Here is a 24,217-nt window from a genome sequence, read left to right as displayed (position 1 = left end):
CTACCACGTCTAAGTAGGAAAACTGTAATTATTCTTGCAAGTAGATCATGTGTCAAGTGTGATGTGGGTGGCGTGTTTGAATTTCAGTCTAAACATAAACACATAAGGAATTCGATGCAATAGCAATCATAGACATATATCTGAATAGAAAGGTAGATTATGTAACAGTTATACTTAAGCACAAAAAGCATTTTTATGCAACTACAACAATTAAGCAAGGTATTAAACAATTAAAGCAGAACTTACACTAACATGAATAACATTCATAATATGAATTCAATTAACCAATAAATACACAATTTAGGATGTCGTTTCATCATAAGCACCGAATATAAAGCATGATGAAAGAGTAAGCAATTGTCTCTTTAGTGACTCCAACACAGTGATACCTAACTGTTCTAGTTAATGTTTATCTTTTCTTATCCCGCGGGTACACACGGGCCAAGACAACCATCACAGAAGAAAATGTCCGGGGGTATATTATTCAGGCTTGTTTTATTAACCCGAACATTCTAACTGTGACTGAAATCCCATGGGAGCGGCCAGTGACCGAGAGAAACTCCCAAAGGCCAAAACCAAAACAGGATGCATCCCTAACTTCTGCAGAAGAACATGGAACTACCACCTAGGACACAATTGGTAGTCCGGGTCTCCCGACTCTGAGGACTGGGACCAACGAGTCGCTTTACGCTCGAAACAAAACACATGTCCCCAGAGTTTTGTACCATCTACCCTCTCCAAGGTAAGCCTGAAACTGAGTGGGTTACTCTTTTTATTTAAATTTATTTCCCGAAGTACAGGGCTTTTCCCCGACTTCCTTCTACTACCACGGCAGTAGAATACTCATCCTTAGTTTAGTTACCAAGGTGAATAAACCACCCAATTCCCTTTTCCATATTGATTGCTTAAACCCACTCAAAGTGCTCCGGTGCCTTTAAACCAGTCAAGCACAGACATTAAATTTAAGTTCCTTACTAGTGTTTTGATTATTATTCATAATGTTTCGGTGTCTTTAAACCATCAAGCACCAAGGCCCCCGGTGCCTTTAAACCAGTCGGGCGCACAACCTTTAATATTAAGTTTTTCATCAGTTTTATAGCCATAGCATACAAGCTAATAGTCTAGTAACCGTACCGGGTATTCAACCCATATTGCCCATTAGGCTGGGTTTCCCATATGACACTAGTTGTAGTTCATCCAAACCATTTTGTGTTATGTTCCAATATAATGGGTATAGTCCCTTTTAGACGATTGAGCATGGTGCATATACACAACAGCTAATGGAGTACTGCTGAAACAACTCACCTAGCCTATCTAGGCCTATAACTTTTGAATCCAACATGTGCAAGAATTCAGTTTTAACATTTTCCTCCAACAGGTACAAGGGGTTTTGGATTGATTAGGTCACAGTCCAACTATAGTAATTGGGCGTGTTGGTTATCACCATTCAGTATGCAAATTTTGCCATGAGCATAAAATTGGGGTAAAACAAACAATGTATATGTATCCATTACAAGTAGTTTGCTTCAAAATGATAAGCTGCTCAGTTAAGGCTACTTTTCATATGTTACAACCTATTGATCAACATATTGCAACCTAATATAAGTTAACCAAAGTTATGCATACAGGTCCTAGGCATGCCACACATCAACCTTTCATATAATGCTTAAAGAAAGTTGCACCAAAACAATTCATGAAATCTTTAAAAATATGTACAGAACTAATTCATGAGTTTCCAAGCATTTTGCCTTCAAATATCAGATCTTGATGAAAAAATACAATCCTTTAGTTGATAACCGAGTGTACGAAAAACCAAACCACACTTAATTCAATTACTCGAAACAACCCTGTATTTAAGTGTGTGAGTGATATGTGACCTGGTTACATACTAATCTACGTGTTTAAGAATCAGCATACTATTCTATATATTTATTCCACAGGTTATTTGCAAGATAGAACCCTTAATAGTTGTACAACAATATACTTAATAGTAACCTGTGAAACCGTACCTTAAATTTTATGGGTTTGGAAACATAACATGTTAGTATAAGGGATATTCAGAACCAGAATCATCTAAAAAAAAAAAAGCAGAGTCTGATATATGGAGTGAATGTGAAATAGCCATCAACAACTAACCAGACTTGCTAACAGTAAGCGAAGTCACTTCTCTGTCAAATGGTATAAAACCGATTTGAGAACAGACTACCTATAACACTTTTTGTCACGTCAGCTTACAGTATCAACTTACCAAGTCCTAAATGTTAGCAGGCATACCACTCATCAATATCTGGATAGATTAACAGTTAACTAAACAAAACAAAAGATTTCAACACGTTCAATTTAACATGAAATCAAACAAAAAAATTAACAGAAATTCATATACTCGACAACTACATAATCGTCATATTGGTTTGGGTCCCAGCAGTGTACCCAACCATGACCCATACTGCAGAAAATCGCAAGATACTCCAAAAAATAAAGAACAGGTACAACTATTTAGAGGTTCGTGAATCCCTTAACAGGACTCAGCAAAAATCCCATTCGAAGTCCCCTCATTTTATTTCCCGAACCCCCCCCCACACACACATGCTCAATCCCTAAAAACTGAAAACCGAAACCCCCAAATTAAAAATTTGGGGTTTTCGGTTTGGGGTGACAGACAACCCCAACATTGGAGAGTTTCCCCCCCTTGCAAGTCGACCCATTTGGGTTTTGGACAACCCACACCCCACCCAATCCATGATCGACCTGAAGAAAAAAATTAGAGAGACCCTACCATTTTCCGGCGAAGGAGTTGCGGCAGCCACGCAAGGAGGTCGGTTGCGTCTCCTGACAGGGCTTCACACAGCAGGCCCGAGCTCGGGGGGGTGATCCGAGGGTTGAGAGAGAGAAGAGAGTGAGAGAGAGAACAGAACAGAGAGAGAGAGAGAGAGAGAGAGAGAGAGAGAGAGAGAGAGATTCGGGTCCCCCTTTGTAGGTGGGTGACCTTCCAAAAAGGAAGAAAGCCCGGCGGCTTCGGCTTCCTCCCCCCCCCTTCCCATTTCCAAATGTTAGGGTTCAAAAGAACCCTAACCAGCGACTTATCGAGGGGGTTTCCCCCTTTATTTTTATCGGGCAGCCCTTGTATCCTTTTTTTTACAGGGTGTGGGCCGGGTCCGGGTGCGAACCGCGACCCGCGACGGTGGACCCGGTAGCGATTTGGATCCGGGGAATAAAAAATGTGGATCTGAGTCGTGTGAACAATAGTGGATCCATGGGTTGGATCCACTTGGGTCCAATGATGGATTCAACCAGTTTATTTGCTATTACACCCATATTTTTTTTTCTTTTTGGATTCGGGTAACGGATCCTAGGCCCAAATCATGTTAAAAAAATATGTATATACACAAATTTTCTAGGTAATTGTATAAAATTTGCGATTATTACATCATTTCCTCCTAAAAAGAATTTCGTCCTCGAAATTTACCTGTAGGTGCTTACTCGAACAGCTTGGGGTATTTTTCTCGCATATTAGCCTCTGGTTCCCACGTGCTTTCATCGATGCCATGGTGTTGCCATCTCACCTTGACGAGAGGAATGGTCTTTGATCTCAAGACTCACTCGCTTCGTTCCAATATTTCCACTGGTTTTTCTTCTATTGTTAGGTCTTCCCTTATATCTACGTCCTCATACTGGATGACATGTGACAGATCTTGAAGATATTTTCTTAACATAGATACATGGAATACATTATGTATCTGAGCATACTGAGGAGGTAGGGCTATACGATAGGCCGTTTCTCCAATCCGTTCCAAAATCTCAAAAGGTCCGACATATCCGGGACTCAATTTTCCTTTCTTACCAAAACGAAACACACTTTTGGTGGGTGATACCTTTACAAAGACTCGATCCCCCACATCAAAAGTGCGCTCCCTGCGCCTTTGATCTGCATAACTCTTTTGTCGACTCTGGGCTGTGAGCAGTCTATCTCTTATCATTTTGATCTGTTGGGTATAATGTTGTAACACGATTGGTGATTCTACCGACCGTTCACCAATTTCATCCCAATACACAGGTGATCTACATGGTCTTCCATACAGAGCTTCGAAAGGAGCCATGCCGATACTCTTATGGTAACTGTTATTGTAAGCATATTCGGCTAAAATAACATGCTTGTCCCACTCCCCCTTCCAATCCAGTATACATGCTCGCAGCATATCTTCTAGTGTCTGGATAGTCCTCTCTGATTGTCCGTCAGTCTGGGGATGAAAAGCAGTACTCAGATTCAGTTTTGTACCTAAGGCCTGTTGCAACTGACCCCAAAATCGCGAAGTAAATCGAGGATCTCGATCTGAGATAATAGAAACTGGTACTCCATGCAGTCGAACAACATCTCTGATGTATAAGTCTGCTAAGCTCTCGAGGGATTGATTTATTCGTATGGGTAGAAAGTGAGCCGATTTGGTTAGTCGATCCACTATTACCCATATAGCGTCATGTTGTTTCCGTGTTTTGGGCAAACCCACCACGAAGTCCATGGTGATTTCTTCCCATTTCCACTATGGAATCTCCATTTGCTGCATCATTCCACCAGGTTTTTGATGTTCTACCTTGACTTGTTGACAAGTCAAACACTTCGAGACATAACTTGCGACCTCACGCTTCATTCCATTCCACCAATACCCACGTTGTAAATCTTTAAACATTTTCGTGCCTGCTGGGTGTATGGTGTATTTGGACCTATGTGCTTCCCCCAATAGTTCTTCCTTCAACTTGGGATCACTAGGGACCCAAAGTCGCTTTTTCATCCAAATACTGCCATCTTCCTTGAGTGAGAAATGTGACTTCTCTTGTTGGGCTAGTGACTTCAATTTCTCATATTGGGGATCCTCTTTCTGACCTTCAATAATCTTTGTAAGGATCTCCGGATGAGCAGATAAATTAGATAACTTGATACTCCCCACGACATCTGAAAACGGTTTCCAATCCATGAATTCCTCCACCAAATTCCACCCTTTTGTCAATAGACTGGACAAACTGCAACCGGCTTTGCGACTGAGAGAGTCAGCTACCACATTTGCCTTTCCTGGGTGATAGGAAATGGTAAAATCGTAATCCTTTATAAACTCCAACCATCGTCGTTGTCGCATGTTCAACTCTTTCTGGGAAAACAGGTACTTGAGACTTTTGTGATTAGTAAATACCTCAAATTGTTCCCCATACAGGTAATGTCGCTATATTTTCAACGCGAACACCACGGCTGCCAATTTGAGATCATGAGTTGGGTAGTTTCGTTCATGAGTCTTTAATTGGCGAGAGGCATAAGCTATTACCTTACCATTTTGCATTAAAACACATCCCAACCCAGTACCTGATGCGTCGAAGTAGACCACAAAACCACCATGACCTGAAGGTAAAGCCAACACTGGTGCGGTGGTAAGCTTCTTCTTTACGATTTGGAAACTCTCTTCACACTTATCCATCCATTCGAACTTGATTCCTTTCCTCAGGAGCTTGGTCATGGGCATAGCAATCCGTGAAAAGTCCTGAATGAATCTTCTATAATAGCCTGCTAATCCCAGAAAACTCCTGATATCCCTGATATTCTTCGGTTGACCCCAATTTAATACAGCTTCAACCTTAGCCCAGTCTACAGCGACTCCGTCTCGCGATATGACATGACCCAAGAACATGACCTTCTCGAGCCAGAATTCGCACTTGGAGAATTTGGCGAACAACTGGTGTTCCTTGAGAGTCCCCAATACGATCCTCAAATGTTCACGATGTTGCTCTATGCTTTCTGAGTATATGAGTATATCATCAATAAAGACAATTACAAACGTATCCAAGTATGCTCTGAATACTCGATTCATCAAGTCCATGAATGCTGCAGGAGCATTTGTCAGTCCGAATGGCATAACTACGAACTCGTAGTGACCGTACCTTGTTCTAAAGGCTGTCTTAGGAATATCATCGTCCTTGATCCGAAGTTGGTGATAACCAGATCTAAGATCGATTTTTGAAAACACTTTAGCCTTTTGCAATTGGTCGAACAAGTCTTCAATACGAGGTAGAGGATACTTATTTTTGACGGTCGCTTGATTCAACATCCGATAGTCTATACATAGCCTCATAGAACCATCTTTCTTTTTCACAAAAAGAACTGGTGCTCCCCATGGTGATACGCTCGGTCTAATGAAACCTTGCTCCATCAACTCCTGGAGTTGTTTCTTCAGCTCCTCCAACTCTACTGGGGCCATACGATAAGGCGCTTTCGAGATCGGTGTCGTCCCAGGCACCAACTCGATATGAAAATCCACCTCACGCTGTGGAGGTAGTCCAGGCAACTCATCCGGAAACACTTCCGGGAATTCACGAATCACTTAAAGTTCTTCTAATGGTGTGACTTTCGACTCGCAGGAGAATACATTTACTAGGAATGCTCGGCACCCCTGTCGCATATACTTCTGAACCTTTAATATCGATACAATTCGGCCCTTCACTGTAGGTCTAGAGAGTCAAAACTCAACCTTTGGCAATCCTGGTCGGGACGAAACCACTTTCCCTTGTCGACAGAGAACGTTGGCATAATGTTCATATAACCAATCCATCCCCAAAATGACATCATATTCAGTCATATCGAGCAAGATTAGGTCAGCAGGTAAGTTCTGCCCTTCAAGTACAATTATGACATCAGGGATGTAGTTTACACATATCAAATTATATCCTATAGGATTGTACACATATAATTCATGTTTCAGAGATTCAGTATGTGCACCAAGTAATTTTGCAAATTCTACGGATATGAACGAATGTGTAGCACCACAGTCAAATAGAACAAGTGCAGCACATCCATTGACAAATACAGTACCTTGTACCAGATTTCCTTTCTCCAACTCTTCCGCAGTGGTGGCATATACTCGTCCCGGCACCCTCTTCTGTGCATTTTGCTGTGGTGTTTGCTGCGGCTGAGATGGTTGATGTTGCTGTCCTCCCCCGGTATTACGTTTCTGCATATCCGCCATCTTCTTGTGGCACTGACGGGCATAATGACCCATCTTTCCACAGTAGAGATATGCTCCTGTGTCTTTAGGGCAAGGTTGTCCGTAGTGGGACCGGTTGCACTTCTGGCACACCCGATTTTGTCCTTGTTGCTGCGGAGGACGATTTCCACCATTGTACTTTTGCTTCTTGTAAGGTGGCTGGTACTTCTTGCCACCGTGGTGCTGCGGCGAACCGGCTCCCCGTTTTCCCGGTGTGTCCTTTTGACTCTTCCTTGATCGCTCCCATTCTTTATTCAACATAGTAGCCACTTCAATGGCTTGTGCGAGAGTCGTCGGCAGATTTATCATCACTCGTGGTCGTAATCCGTCCTTGAGTCCGCGCACATACCTAGTTGCTCTGGCTTTATCATTCGCGAACAAATTTGGGCAATAACGCTCCAAGGTCCGAAATTTGGTAGTGTATTTCACCAAATTCATGTTTCCTTGAGTAAGCTCCAAGAACTCCTGATGCTTCTGATCACGAGCGTACTGGGGGAAATATGTCTCTAAAAATGTCTGCTTGAAATCTTTCCAAGGAATAGTATCCACTCCGGCAAAGTGGATGGTTCGGGTTGTGTCCCACCATTTCTGTGCATCTTCCGTCAAGCGGTAAGTGCCGAAGTCCATTTGCTTATCCTCGGGAACAGACAGAACCCGAAAAGCTCGTTCTGTCTCTGCAATCCAACTCTCGGCTAGTTCAGGATCAGCCTTGCCTGAGAAGGTAGGCGGGTTTAACTTCAAGAATTTCTCATACGTGATTGTGCTCGTATTATGCCTTTCACTTATGGCTGCAGCTAACTCCGCCTGGTGGCGCATTTGGGTGTCCATGGTTTGAGCCAGATTACCAAGAGTTTCCATCACGAAACCCCTTTGGTCCTGCCATTCGTTCGCCGAGCTCGAACTAGCTTGGGATCGACGATACATCTAATAACCATTTCAATACACACAGTTTTACTATCTTTGCATTATAGTGTTTCAAAAGTCATTACAGGTATATATTTATACTTGTATAGGAGAAACAATGTAATTATCATGGCTACTAAAATAAATAAAATATACTCACAGAGCGATCTCAGGATGTGGCATGACCGTGAACTTTGATTTATTGTTCCCAGGCTCTGATACCATAACTGTAACGCCCCAAAATTTTAACCCAGATTTTTGAGGATTTTTTTTTTTAAAGTGGAACAACAAATGATGACAGGGTTAAGCATTTCAGAACGATACAGGAAAGTAAAAGCAAACCCCACCTTTTATTCTTATTTAAATAATAATAGAATCCAAACAGAGTTTATCACATCCTCAGTCTTAAAACAAAAATTTCAATCAAAAAGCAATTAGGATCGCCAGGGAACAAATAGATCCAGTCCTGGTCTGCGCCTCATCCCGTTCCGCTCATGGACTACTCTGTGCCTGAAAATAATAAAAATTATAGGAATTAGACTACCACGTCTAAGTAGGAAAACTGTAATTATTCTTGCAAGTAGATCATGTGTCAAGTGTGATGTGGGTGGCGTGTTTGAATTTCAGTCTAAACATAAACACATAAGGAATTCGATGCAATAGCAATCATAGACATATATCTGAATAGAAAGGTAGATTATGTAACAGTTATACTTAAGCACAAAAAGCATTTTTATGCAACTACAACAATTAAGCAAGGTATTAAACAATTAAAGCAGAACTTACACTAACATGAATAACATTCATAATATGAATTCAATTAACCAATAAATACACAATTTAGGATGTCGTTTCATCATAAGCACCGAATATAAAGCATGATGAAAGAGTAAGCAATTGTCTCTTTAGTGACTCCAACACAGTGATACCTAACTGTTCTAGTTAATGTTTATCTTTTCTTATCCCGCGGGTACACACGGGCCAAGACAACCATCACAGAAGAAAATGTCCGGGGGTATATTATTCAGGCTTGTTTTATTAACCCGAACATTCTAACTGTGACTGAAATCCCATGGGAGCGGCCAGTGACCGAGAGAAACTCCCAAAGGCCAAAACCAAAACAGGATGCATCCCTAACTTCTGCAGAAGAACATGGAACTACCACCTAGGACACAATTGGTAGTCCGGGTCTCCCGACTCTGAGGACTGGGACCAACGAGTCGCTTTACGCTCGAAACAAAACACATGTCCCCAGAGTTTTGTACCATCTACCCTCTCCAAGGTAAGCCTGAAACTGAGTGGGTTACTCTTTTTATTTAAATTTATTTCCCGAAGTACAGGGCTTTCCCCCGACTTCCTTCTACTACCACGGCAGTAGAATACTCATCCTTAGTTTAGTTACCAAGGTGAATAAACCACCCAATTCCCTTTTCCATATTGATTGCTTAAACCCACTCAAAGTGCTCCGGTGCCTTTAAACCAGTCAAGCACAGACATTAAATTTAAGTTCCTTACTAGTGTTTTGATTATTATTCATAATGTTTCGGTGTCTTTAAACCATCAAGCACCAAGGCCCCCGGTGCCTTTAAACCAGTCGGGCGCACAACCTTTAATATTAAGTTTTTCATCAGTTTTATAGCCATAGCATACAAGCTAATAGTCTAGTAACCGTACCGGGTATTCAACCCATATTGCCCATTAGGCTGGGTTTCCCATATGACACTAGTTGTAGTTCATCCAAACCATTTTGTGTTATGTTCCAATATAATGGGTATAGTCCCTTTTAGACGATTGAGCATGGTGCATATACACAACAGCTAATGGAGTACTGCTGAAACAACTCACCTAGCCTATCTAGGCCTATAACTTTTGAATCCAACATGTGCAAGAATTCAGTTTTAACATTTTCCTCCAACAGGTACAAAGGGTTTTGGATTGATTAGGTCACAGTCCAACTATAGTAATTGGGCGTGTTGGTTATCACCATTCAGTATGCAAATTTTGCCATGAGCATAAAATTGGGATAAAACAAACAATGTATATGTATCCATTACAAGTAGTTTGCTTCAAAATGATAAGCTGCTCAGTTAAGGCTACTTTTCATATGTTACAACCTATTGATCAACATATTGCAACCTAATATAAGTTAACCAAAGTTATGCATACAGGTCCTAGGCATGCCACACATCAACCTTTCATATAATGCTTAAAGAAAGTTGCACCAAAACAATTCATGAAATCTTTAAAAATATGTACAGAACTAATTCATGAGTTTCCAAGCATTTTGCCTTCAAATATCAGATCTTGATGAAAAAATACAATCCTTTAGTTGATAACCGAGTGTACGAAAAACCAAACCACACTTAATTCAATTACTCGAAACAGCCCTGTATTTAAGTGTGTGAGTGATATGTGACCTGGTTACAAACTAATCTACGTGTTTAAGAATCAGCATACTATTCTATATATTTATTCCACAGGTTATTTGCAAGATAGAACCCTTAATAGTGGTACAACAATATACTTAATAGTAACCTGTGAAACCGTACCTTAAACTTTATGGGTTTGGAAACATAACATGTTAGTATAAGGGATATTCAGAAGCAGAATCATCTAAAAAAAACAAGCAGAGTCTGATATATGGAGTGAATGTGAAATAGCCATCAACAACTAACCAGACTTGCTAACAATAAGTGAAGTCACTTCCCTGTCAAATGGTATAAAACCGATTTGAGAACAGACTACCTATAACACTTTTTGTCACGTCAGCTTACAGTATCAACTTACCAAGTCCTAAATGTTAGCAGGCATACCACTCATCAATATCTGGATAGATTAACAGTTAACTAAACAAAACAAAAGATTTCAACACGTTCAATTTAACATGAAATCAAACAAAAAAATTAACAGAAATTCATATACTCGACAACTACATAATCGTCATATTGGTTTGGGTCCCAGCAGTGTACCCAACCATGACCCATACTGCAGAAAATCGCAAGATACTCCAAAAAATAAAGAACAGGTACAACTATTTAGAGGTTCGTGAATCCCTTAACAGGACTCAGCAAAAATCCCATTCGAAGTCCCCTCATTTTATTTCCCGAACCCCCCCCACACACACATGCTCGATCCCTAAAAACAGAAATCCGAAACCCCCAAATTAAAAATTTGGGGTTTTCGGTTTGGGGTGACAGACAACCCCAACATTGGAGAATTTCCCCCCCTTGCAAGTCGACCCATTTGGGTTTTGGACAACCCACACCCCACCCAATCCATGATCGACCTGAAGAAAAAAATTAGAGAGACCCTACCATTTTCCGGCGAAGGAGTTGCGGCAGCCACGCAAGGAGGTCGGTTGCGTCTCCTGACAGGGCTTCACATAGCAGGCCCGAGCTCGGGGGGGTGATCCGAGGGTTGAGAGAGAAGAGAGTGAGAGAGAGAACAGAACAGAGAGAGAGAGAGAGAGAGATTCGGGTCCCCCTTTGTAGGTGGGTGACCTTCCAAAAAGGAAGGAAGCCCGGCGGCTTCGGCTTCCTCCCCCCCCCTTCCCATTTCCAAATGTTAGGGTTCAAAAGAACCCTAACCAGCGACTTATTGAGGGGGTTTCCCCCTTTATTTTTATCGGGCAGCCCTTGTATCCTTTTTTTTACAGGGTGTGGGCCGGGTCCGGGTGCGAACCGCGACCCGCGACGGTGGACCCGGTAGCGATTTGGATCCGGGGAATAAAAAATGTGGATCTGAGTCGTGTGAACAATAGTGGATCCATGGGTTGGATCCACTTGGGTCCAATGATGGATTCAACCAGTTTATTTGCTATTACACCCATATTTTTTTTTCTTTTTGGATTCAGGTAACGGATCCTATGCCCAAATCATGTTAAAAAAATATGTATATACACAAATTTTCTAGGTAATTGTATAAAATTTGCGATTATTACATCCTTTCCTCCTAAAAAGAATTTCGTCCTCGAAATTTACCTGTAGGTGCTTACTCGAACAGCTTGGGGTATTTTTCTCGCATATTAGCCTCTGGTTCCCACGTGCTTTCATCGATGCCATGGTGTTGCCATCTCACCTTGACGAGAGGAATGGTCTTTGATCTCAAGACTCGCTCGCTTCGTTCCAATATTTCCACTGGTTTTTCTTCTATTGTTAGGTCTTCCCTTATATCTACGTCCTCATACTGGATGACATGTGACGGATCTTGAAGATATTTTCTTAACATAGATACATGGAATACATTATGTATCTGAGCATACTGAGGAGGTAGGGCTATACGATAGGCCGTTTCTCCAATCCGTTCCAAAATCTCAAAAGGTCCGACATATCTGGGACTCAATTTTCCTTTCTTACCAAAACGAAACACACTTTTGGTGGGTGATACCTTTACAAAGACTCGATCCCCCACATCAAAAGTGAGCTCCCTGCGTCTTTGATCTGCATAACTCTTTTGTCGACTCTGGGCTGTGAGCAGTCTATCTCTTATCATTTTGATCTGTTGGGTATAATGTTGTAACACGATTGGTGATTCTACCGACCGTTCACCAATTTCATCCCAATACACAGGTGATCTACATGGTCTTCCATACAGAGCTTCGAAAGGAGCCATGCCGATACTCTTATGGTAACTGTTATTGTAAGCATATTCGGCTAAAATAACATGCTTGTCCCACTCCCCCTTCCAATCCAGTATACATGCTCGCAGCATATCTTCTAGTGTTTGGATAGTCCTCTCTGATTGTTCGTCAGTCTGGGGATGAAAAGCAGTACTCAGCTTCAATTTTGTACCTAAGGCCTGTTGCAACTGACCCCAAAATCGCGAAGTAAATCGAGGATCTCGATCTGAGATAATAGAAACTGGTACTCCATGCAGTCGAACAACATCTCTGATGTATAAGTCTGCTAAGCTCTCGAGGGATTGATTTATTTGTATGGGTAGAAAGTGAGCCGATTTGGTTAGTCGATCCACTATTACTCATATAGCGTCATGTTGTTTCCGTGTTTTGGGCAAACCCACCACGAAGTCCATGGTGATTTCTTCCCATTTCCACTATGGAATCTCCATTTGCTGCATCATTCCACCAGGTTTTTGATGTTCTACCTTGACTTGTTGACAAGTCAAACACTTCGAGACATAACTTGCGACCTCACGCTTCATTCCATTCCACCAATACCCACGTTGTAAATCTTTAAACATTTTCGTGCCTCCTGGGTGTATGGTGTATTTGGACCTATGTGCTTCCCCCAATAGTTCTTCCTTCAACTTGGGATCACTAGGGACCCAAAGTCGCTTTTTCATCCAAATACTGCCATCTTCCTTGAGTGAGAAATGTGACTTCTCTTGTTGGGCTAGTGACTTCAATTTCTCATATTGGGGATCCTCTTTCTGACCTTCAATAATCTTTGTAAGGATCTCCGGATGAGCAGATAAATTAGATAACTTGATACTCCCCACGACATCTGAAAACGGTTTCCAATCCATGAATTCCTCCACCAAATTCCACCCTTTTGTCAATAGACTGGACAAACTGCAACCAGCTTTGCGACTGAGAGAGTCAGCTACCACATTTGCCTTTCCTGGGTGATAGAAAATGGTAAAATCGTAATCCTTTTTAAACTCCAACCATCGTCGTTGTCGCATGTTCAACTCTTTTTGGGAAAACAGGTACTTGAGACTTTTGTGATAAGTAAATACCTCAAATTGTTCCCCATACAGGTAATGTCGCCATATTTTCAACGCAAATACCACGGCTGCCAATTCGAGATCATGAGTTGGGTAGTTTCGTTCATGAGTCTTTAATTGGCGAGAGGCATAAGCTATCACCTTATCATTTTGCATTAAAACACATCCCAACCCAGTACCTGATGCGTCGGAGTAGACCACAAAACCACCATGACCTGAAGGTAAAGCCAACACTGGTGCGGTGGTAAGCTTCTTCTTTAAGATTTGGAAACTCTCCTCACACTTATCCGTCCATTCGAACTTGATTCCTTTCCTCAGGAGCTTGGTCATGGGCATAGCAATCCGTGAAAAGTCCTGAATGAATCTTCTATAATAGCCTGCTAATCCCAGAAAACTCCTGATATCCCTGATATTCTTCGGTTGACCCCAATTTAGTACAGCTTCAACCTTAGCCGGGTCTACAGCGACTCCGTCTCGCGATATGACATGACCCAAGAACATGACCTTCTCGAGCCAGAATTCGCACTTGGAGAATTTGGCGAACAACTGGTGTTCCTTGAGAGTCCCCAATACGATCCTCAAATGTTCACGATGTTGCTCTATGCTTTCTGAGTATATGAGTATATCATCAATAAAGAAAATTACAAACGTATCCAAGTATGCTCTGAATACTCGATTCATCAAGTCCATGAATGCTGCAGGAGCATTTGTCAGTCCGAATGGCATAACTACGAACTCGTAGTGACCGTACCTTGTTCTAAAGGCTGTCTTAGGAATATCATCGTCCTTGATCCGAAGTTGGTGATAACCAGATCTAAGATCGATTTTTGAAAACACTTTAGCCTTTTGCAATTGGTCAAACAAGTCTTCAATACGAGGTAGGGGATACTTATTTTTGACGGTCGCCTGATTCAACATCCGATAGTCTATACACAGCCTCATAGAACCATCTTTCTTTTTCACAAAAAAGAACTGGTGCTCCCCATGGTGATACGCTCGGTCTAATGAAACCTTGCTCCATCAACTCCTGGAGTTGTTTCTTCAGCTCCTCCAACTCTACTGGGGCCATACGATAAGGCGCTTTCAAGATCGGTGCCGTCCCAGGCACCAACTCGATATGAAAATCCACCTCACGCTGTGGAGGTAGTTCAGGCAACTCATCCGGAAACACTTCCAGGAATTCACGAACCACTTCAAGTTCTTCTAATGGTGTGACTTTCGACTCGCAGGAGAATACATTTACTAGGAATGCTCGGCACCCCTGTCGCATATACTTCTGAACCTTTAATATCGATACAATTCGGCCCTTCACTGTAGGACTAGAGAGTCGAAACTCAACCTTTGGCAATCCTGGTCGGGACGAAACCACTTTCCCTTGTCGACAGAGAACGTTGGCATAATGTTCATATAACCAATCCATCCCCAAAATGACATCATATTCAGTCATATCGAGCAAGATTAGGTCAGCAGGTAAGTTCTCCCCTTCAAGTACAATTATGACATCAGGGATGTAGTTTACACATATCGAATTATATCCTATAGGATTGTACACATATAATTCATGTTTCAGAGATTCAGTATGTGCACCAAGTAATTTTGCAAATTCTACGGATATGAACGAATGTGTAGCACCACAGTCAAATAGAACAAGTGCAGCACAACCATTGACAAATACAGTACCTTGTACCAGATTTCCTTTCTCCAACTCTTCCGCAGTGGTGGCATATACTCGTCCCGGCACCCTCTTCTGTGCATTTTGCTGTGGTGTTTGCTGCGGCTGAGATGGTTGATGTTGCTGTCCTCCCCCGGTATTACGTTTTTGCATATCCGCCATCTTCTTGTGGCACTGACGGGCATAATGACCCATCTTTCCACAGTAGAGACATGCTCCTGTGTCTCTAGGGCAAGGTTGTCCGTAGTGGGACCGGTTGCACTTCTGGCACACCCGATTTTGTCCTTGTTGCTGCGGAGGACGATTTCCACCATTGTACTTTTGCTTCTTGTAAGGTGGCTGGTACTTCTTGCCACCGTGGTGCTGCGGCGAACCGGCTCCCCATTTTCCCGGTGTGTCCTTTTGACTCTTCCTTGATCGCTCCCATTCTTTATTCAACATAGTAGCCACTTCAATGGCTTGTGCGAGAGTCGTCGGCAGATTTATCATCACTCGTGGTCGTAATCCGTCCTTGAGTCCGCGCACATACCTAGTTGCTCTGGCTTTATCATTCGCGAACAAATTTGGGCAATAACGCTCCAAGGTCCGAAATTTGGTAGTGTATTCCACCAAATTCATGTTTCCTTGAGTAAGCTCCAAGAACTCCTGATGCTTCTAATCACGAGCGTACTAGGGGAAATATGTCTCTAAAAATGTCTACTTGAAATCTTTCCAAGGAATAGTATCCACTCCGGCAAAGTGGATGGTTCGGGTTGTGTCCCACCATTTCTGTGCATCTTCCGTCAAGCGGTAAGTGCCGAAGTCCGTTTGCTTATCCTCGGGAACAGACAGAACCCGAAAAGCTCGTTCTGTCTCTGCAATCCAACTCTCGGCTAGTTCAGGATCAGCCTTGCCTGAGAAGGTAGGAGGGTTTAACTTCAAGAATTTCTCATACGTGATTGTGCTCGTATTATGCCTTTCACTTATGGCTGCAGCTAACTCCGCCTGGTGGCGCATTTGGGTGTCCATGGTTTGAGCCAGATTACCAAGAGTTTCCATCACGAAACCCCTTTGGTCCTGCCATTCGTTCGCCGTGCTCAAACTAGCTTGATATCGACAGTACATCTAATAACCATTTCAATACACACAGTTTTACTATCTTTGCATTATAGTGTTTCAAAAGTCATTACAAGTATATATTTATACTTGTATAGGAGAAACAATGTAATTATCATGGCTACTAAAATAAATAAAATATACTCACAGAGCGATCTCAGGATGTGGCATGACCGTGAACTTTCATTTATTGTTCCCAGGCTCTGATACCATAACTGTAACGCCCCAAAATTTTAACCCAGATTTTTGAGGATTTTTTTTTAAAGCGGAACAACAAATGATGACAAGGTTAAGCATTTCAGAATGATACAGGAAAGTAAAAGCAAACCCCACCTTTTATTCTTATTTCAATAATAATAGAATCCAAACAGAGTTTATCACATCCTCAGTCTTAAAACAAAAATTTCAATCAAAAAGCAATTAGGATCGCCAGGGAACAAATAGATCCAGTCCTGGTCTGCGCCTCATCCCGTTCCGCTCATGGACTACTCTGTGCGTGAAAATAATAAAAATTATAGGAATTAGACTACCACGTCTAAGTAGGAAAACTGTAATTATTCTTGCAAGTAGATCATGTGTCAAGTGTGATGTGGGTGGCGTGTTTGAATTTCAGTCTAAACATAAACACATAAGGAATTCGATGCAATAGCAATCATAGACATATATCTGAATAGAAAGGTAGATTATGTAACAGTTATACTTAAGCACAAAAAGCATTTTTATGCAACTACAACAATTAAGCAAGGTATTAAACAATTAAAGCAGAACTTACACTAACATGAATAACATCCATAATATGAATTCAATTAACCAATAAATACACAATTTAGGATGTTGTTTCATCATAAGCACCGAATATAAAGCATGATGAAAGAGTAAGCAATTGTCTCTTTAGTGACTCCAACACAGTGATACCTAACTGTTCTAGTTAATGTTTATCTTTTCTTATCCCGCGGGTACACACGGGCCAAGGCAACCATCACAGAAGAGAATGTCCGGGGGTATATTATTCAGGCTTGTTTTATTAACCCGAACATTCTAACTGTGACTGAAAACCCATGAGAGCGGCCAGTGACCGAGAGAAACTCCCAAAGGCCAAAACCAAAACAGGATGCATCCCTAACTTCTGCAGAAGAACATGGAACTACCACCTAGGACACAATTGGTAGTCTGGGTCCCCCGACTCTGAGGACTGGGACCAACGAGTCGCTTTACGCTCGAAACAAAACACATGTCCCCAGAGTTTTGTACCATCTACCCTCTCCAAGGTAAGCCTGAAACTGAGTGGGTTACTCTTTTTATTTAAATTTATTTCCCGAAGTACAGGGCTTTTCCCCGACTTCCTTCTACTACCACGGCAGTAGAATACTCATCCTTAGTTTAGTTACCAAGGTGAATAAACTACCCAATTCCCTTTTCCATATTGATTGCTTAAACCCACTCAAAGTGCTCCGGTGCCTTTAAACCAGTCAAGCACAGAAATTAAATTTAAGTTCCTTACTAGTGTTTTGATTATTATTCATAATGTTTCGGTGTCTTTAAACCATCAAGCACCAAGGCCCCCGGTGCCTTTAAACCAGTCGGGCGCACAACCTTTAATATTAAGTTTTTCATCAGTTTTATTGCCATAGCATACAAGCTAATAGTCTAGTAACCGTACCGGGTATTCAACCCATATTGCCCATTAGGCTGGGTTTCCCATATGACACTAGTTGTAGTTCATCCAAACCATTTTGTGTTATGTTCCAATATAATGGGTATAGTCCCTTTTAGACGATTGAGCATGGTGCATATACACAACAGCTAATGGAGTACTGCTGAAACAACTCACCTAGCCTATCTAGGCCTATAACTTTTGAATCCAACATGTGCAAGAATTCAGTTTTAACATTTTCCTCCAACAGGTACAAGGGGTTTTGGATTGATTAGGTCACAGTCCAACTATAGTAATTGGGCCTGTTGGTTATCACCATTCAGCATGCAAATTTTGCCATGAGCATAAAATTGGGGTAAAACAAACAATGTATATGTATCCATTATAAGTAGTTTTCTTCAAAATGATAAGCTGCTCAATTAAGGCTACTTTCCATATGTTACAACCTATTGATCAACATATTGCAACCTAATATAAGTTAACCAAAGTTATGCATACAGGTCCTAGGCATGCCACACATCAACCTTTCATATAATGCTTAAAGAAAGTTGCACCAAAACAATTCATGAAATCTTTAAAAATATGTACAGAACTAATTCATGAGTTTCCAAGCATTTTGCCTTCAAATATCAGATCTTGATGAAAAAATACAATCCTTTAGTTGATAACCGAGTGTACGAAAAACCAAACCACACTTAATTCAATTACTCGAAACAGCCCTGTATTTAAGTGTGTGAGTGATATGTGACCTGGTTACATACTAATCTACGTGTTTAAGAATCAGCATACTATTCTATATATTTATTCCACAGGTTATTTGCAAGATAGAACCCTTAATAGTGGTACAACAATATACTTAATAGTAACCTGTGAAACCGTACCTTAAACTTTATGGGTTTGGAAACATAACATGTTAGTATAAGGGATATTCAGAAGCAGAATCATCTAAAAAAAACAAGCAGAGTTTGATATATGGAGTGAATGTGAAATAGCCATCAACAACTAACCAGACTTGCTAAGAGTAAGTGAAGTCACTTCCCTGTCAAATGGTATAAAACCGATTTGAGAACAGACTACCTATAACACTTTTTGTCACGTCAGCTTACAGTATCAACTTACCAAGTCCTAAATGTTAGCAGGCATACCACTCATCAATATCTGGATAGATTAACAGTTAACTAAACAAAACAAAAGATTTCAACACGTTCAATTTAACATGAAATCAAACAAAAAAATTAACAGAAATTCATATACTCGACAACTACATAATCGTCATATTGGTTTGGGTCCCAGCAGTGTACCCAACCATGACCCATACTGCAGAAAATCGCAAGATACTCCAAAAAATAAAGAACAGGTACAGCTATTTAGAGGTTCGTGAATCCCTTAACAGGACTCAGCAAAAATCCCATTCGAAGTCCCCTCATTTTATTTCCCGAACCCCCCCCACACACACATGCTCGATCCATAAAAACAGAAATCCGAAACCCCCAAATTAAAAATTTGGGGTTTTCGGTTTGGGGTGACAGACAACCCCAACATTGGAGAATTTCCCCCCCCCCTTGCAAGTCGACCCATTTGGGTTTTGGACAACCCACACCCCACCCAATCCATGATCGACCTGAAGAAAAAAATTAGAGAGACCCTACCATTTTCCGGCGAAGGAGTTGCGGTAGCCACGCAAGGAGGTCGGTTGCGTCTCCTGACAGGGCTTCACACAGCAGGCCCGAGCTCGGGGGGGGGGGGGGGGTGATCCGAGGGTTGAGAGAGAGAAGAGAGTGAGAGAGAGAATAGAACAGAGAGAGAGAGAGAGAGAGAGAGAGAGAGAGAGAGAGAGAGAGAGAGAGAGAGAGAGAGAGAGAGATTCAGGTCCCCCTTTGTAGGTGGGTGACCTTCCAAAAAGGAAGGAAGCCCGGCGGCTTCGGCTTCCTCCCCCCCCTTCCCATTTCCAAATGTTAGGGTTCAAAAGAACCCTAACCAGCGACTTATCGGGGGGGTTTCCCCCTTTATTTTTATCGGGCAGCCCTTGTATCCTTTTTTTTACAGGGTGTGGGCCGGGTCCGGGTCCGAACCGCGACCCGCGACAGTGGACCCGGTAGCGATTTGGATCCGGGGAATAAAAAATGTGGATCTGAGTCGTGTGAACAATAGTGGATCCATGGGTTGGATCCACTTGGGTCCAATGATGGATTCGACCAGTTTATTTGCTATTACACCCATATTTTTTTTTCTTTTTGGATTCGGGTAACGGATCCTAGGCCCAAATCATGTTAAAAAAATATGTATATACACAAATTTTCTAGGTAATTGTATAAAATTTGCGATTATTACACCCATACCATGAACTTTCAACTCACCTTTTACACAGCCCACTGAGTTTTGCGAACCAGGATTGGGTAACCAGTCAATCTTTGCAGATCATAGTGTAACAGGTTGATCTTACAGCAGGCCCATATTCAACCAGGAATTCATTTATGATCATCATTAAATCAATTTGAGTTTTGATAAGAGCATTGAAAAGAAAAAAAATGACTGTTGCATCAACAAAGCACCCCTTTCTCAAATGTCTTATACCAGAAGACTTCTGTTGGAGAAATCCTTGTGCAATATTGGACATAACTATCAAGAGAAGGCTCTAAATGTATTGCAGTTCAAAGCTGTGATACCTTGCCATTGATAGCCACACTGTGATCATCGCAAAATTTTTCCTCTCGTAATATTCTCTCTCTTTCTTCTCTTTTCTTTTCCAACCTTTTATTTTCCTCCTTTTTGAAGGGAGAAAAGATAAAAGAACGGAAAGAAAGAGAGAGGAGAAAAGAAAGAAGAGCAGAGAAGAGAAATTCTTTTGCGGGTCTCACTTGACCTTAATTTTGAAATTTTTTGAAATAACTCGCCTTCGTTTTTGAAATATTTGCGGGAAAATTGGAAGACGAGATCCACTCGTCGGTACGAGGTTCGACCGTTCCTGGCGCCTTTACCAGGGGTAATCGAACCAAGGGTCGAATTAATGCCTTTTGCTTTGCTAAGAAATTATCTAAGTATTTATCCTAAGTCAAAAAAAATGCACAATGAATCATGCTTGTGCAAATGCAAAGATGTATGCTCTTTTTGAAAATATTTTGAAGAATTTCCAAGTGAATCAGATAAAGTGAAGAAATGTTTTCTAACTTAGAACTTAAGATTTGAAGTTCTAAGTTTTTAGAATAATCAGAGCTTAGGAAAATAAATCTGGAATTTGGAAATTGATCTTGAAGTTTCGAGATAAAAGGAATTTTCAAAGTCATAAATGGACTTTGAATCAGAATAGAAATGAAAATGGAATTGAATCAGAAGGAAAAGATAGAATTGGAAAAATTGAGAAATGGAATTGATTAAAAGTTTGGAATTTCAAGATGAAATCTGAATCCAAGATCTGGACTCTGAATAGAGTTCAAAGTTGAATCTTGAATTTAGGATCTGAAGTGGAAACTTGATTTTGAAATCTGGAATGAAGTGGAATTGGATTTGGAATTTTTGAAGGGAATTGGATTCAAGATTTGGAATCCAAGAAGGTTTTTTAGATCTAAAATCTGAGATCCAAGATAGAGTTGGAAGATGGAGTTGGATCTGAAGTCTGAGATCCAAAGTAGAGTTGGATTTTGGATCCTAACTGTTGGAGTTTGGATCTGAGATTCAAGGTAGAATTGGTCTCTGAAGTCTAAGATCCAAAGTGAATTGGGTTTTGGATCCTAGAATGGATCTGGATCTGAAGTCTGAAATCCAAATTAGAGTTGGATTCTGGATCCTAAGAATTGGAATTTGGATCTGAATCTGAGATCCAAAGGTAGAATGAGGATCTGGATCCTAAATGGATTTTAGATCTGTAATTGGAGATCTAAAATGGAATGAGGATCTGGATCCTAAATGGAATTTGGATCTGTGATTGGAGATCCGAAGTGGAATGTAGTTTATACTTGGAAATCTGGATCCGAGTTGAGACTAGGATTGGACTTTGGATTTGGGTTTTGAAAAGTCCAAATAGGACCTTTAAAGATGAATCTGGGTTTTTTTAGAAACCCAAATTTAAACTTGAGATTCAAACCCAAACCTTGATTGAAGATAAGGGGGATGAATTTGATTTTGAAATCAGAAGATAACTTCAAAGTTAAATTGAACTTTGAATTTTGATTTGAATTGGAAATTTGAAGTTTGAAAATAAAATGATTTTGGAATTTCAAAGTCGAATTGGGCTTTGAAATTGGATTTTTGGATATTGAAATGAAATAGAATTGGATTTGAATAAGATTTGATCTTTGAAGCGAAGAGGGATAATCACTTGGAATTTTTGAAAAGTAAAATTTGAAAATATGATGCAATTCTACCCTAAATGATGAATGAATTTGAATAAGTTTGAAATTGGAATTTTGAAAAGTTATTCCATTCTTTGAATGAATTAAAATAAGATTAAAAAATATAATACATCCTTGACTATGGTCATTGAATGTATTATATGATAATCTATATTTAAATTCAAAAGAATAATAAAATACATTTTAGTGCTTTTATAGAATTTAAAATGAAATTAACTCTCAATATACCCTGACTATGGCCATTGGTATATGTTTTGAGTTAATCCTAAGTTTAGATTCTGATAAAAGAAAGAAAATATTTTGAGAAAATATGATGAATTTTGAAAGTGGATCTAGTGTGGACCTAGTGTTATTTCATAAAAGATAAGAATACTAAGTCTTGTTTACACCCCGACTATGGCCGTTGGTGTAAATCATCAACTTAGAATTAACTTACCTTTTATGAAATGGTGCACGTGCCATTCGTATTTCACCATTGTGAGAATTTGAGAAATAAAGGAAAAAAATGTATGAACAACAAGTAATTCAATGATATTTACAATGCTCATCCATTCTACCTAAAGCAGGAAATGTAAATTTTCATTCAAATCTAGCTATTTCAACATGTAAAATCAAATTTTCAACTTTAAATGGTAACTTCCACATATTTCCTGCAAATGTCAAGTTAGTGTAAAGTAAACTTGTAAAGCACAAAGAAAATAATCATGGGTTATGATGATATGAATACACCAAGATTATGGAAGTAGATATCTGTTGCAAATGCACCTCATGTCATGGAGACATATGATATGTTTCACAACTGGGAGTTTGGACCTCATGCCAGCATAATGATGGAATTGCCTACGCTGATGTAAATGCCTTGTTAAGACGAGATTTTGCTCATGTATAGATTGAGCTTATTACAAGAAATGCATGGAATGGGTAACAGCACCACTGGATGACCCCAGTCAGTACCTCATTTCAGTAAAGTGATATTGTGAAATTGTAACTCTTGCAAGAGAGCTTGAGAGCATGAAAGAATGCTGATATGAATTGGACTCACAGCCATGGCTGGAGACCAAGAATCAAAATGCCCAATCCAAAACCTACATATACTTTCGCCAGATTATAAATTTCAAGAAAACAACTTACGAAACGTCAAATTGTACATGGTTCTGTTTCCAGAAATTCAAAAGCCATGGTTCTATTACAGAGAGAATGCAGATCATCATTATATCTAACGATATATTGAAATGTACAGGTGGGACATTATAACATGCTGAGAACAATACAATGAATGAGTTAAATAAACATACCTGCAGGGAATACACATAATGGATGAGTCCAGTGAGTGGGCTCGGCCATCATATTTACACAGAAGATACAAGCAGCAGGTTGAGACTTACCAAATGAGCTCGGCTGGGCTAAAACTGCAAATATTGCAAGTAACAGGTAGTATCTACAAGGATGTAATAATGTGATTGAGTGGGGGTTTCCTACTGCGAAACCATAGTGGGCTGCGCAGCACTCTTAGCACTCTGAACTGGGCAGGGACATCGTGCTCGAACTCAAAACTGTTACGGTAATGGTTCATTGCGGTAATTAAGAGGACACTAGATGATTGCAAGAGATTGCTGAAAGGGATCAGATGGAAATCTGCCCTCCACTGCTTAAGAATGAAGCAACTAGAAAATTTTATTCTGGAGGTTCAGAAGGCAATGACCATCGTATAACTGGGGAAAACAGGCTACTAAAGGTAGTGGATGGTATGCTGTAATCTATTGGATGGTGTGTGCTGGGCAATTAAAAGACAACCCAATATACTTAAGAACAGAGAAAACTGTTTTGAAAAGAAAAG

This window comes from Nuphar pumila, chromosome 17 (assembly GCF_984573655.1).
Source record: "Nuphar pumila chromosome 17, dmNupPumi1.hap1.1, whole genome shotgun sequence".
NCBI classification, from domain to species: domain Eukaryota; kingdom Viridiplantae; phylum Streptophyta; class Magnoliopsida; order Nymphaeales; family Nymphaeaceae; genus Nuphar; species Nuphar pumila.
This window is presented reverse-complemented; position numbering follows the sequence as displayed.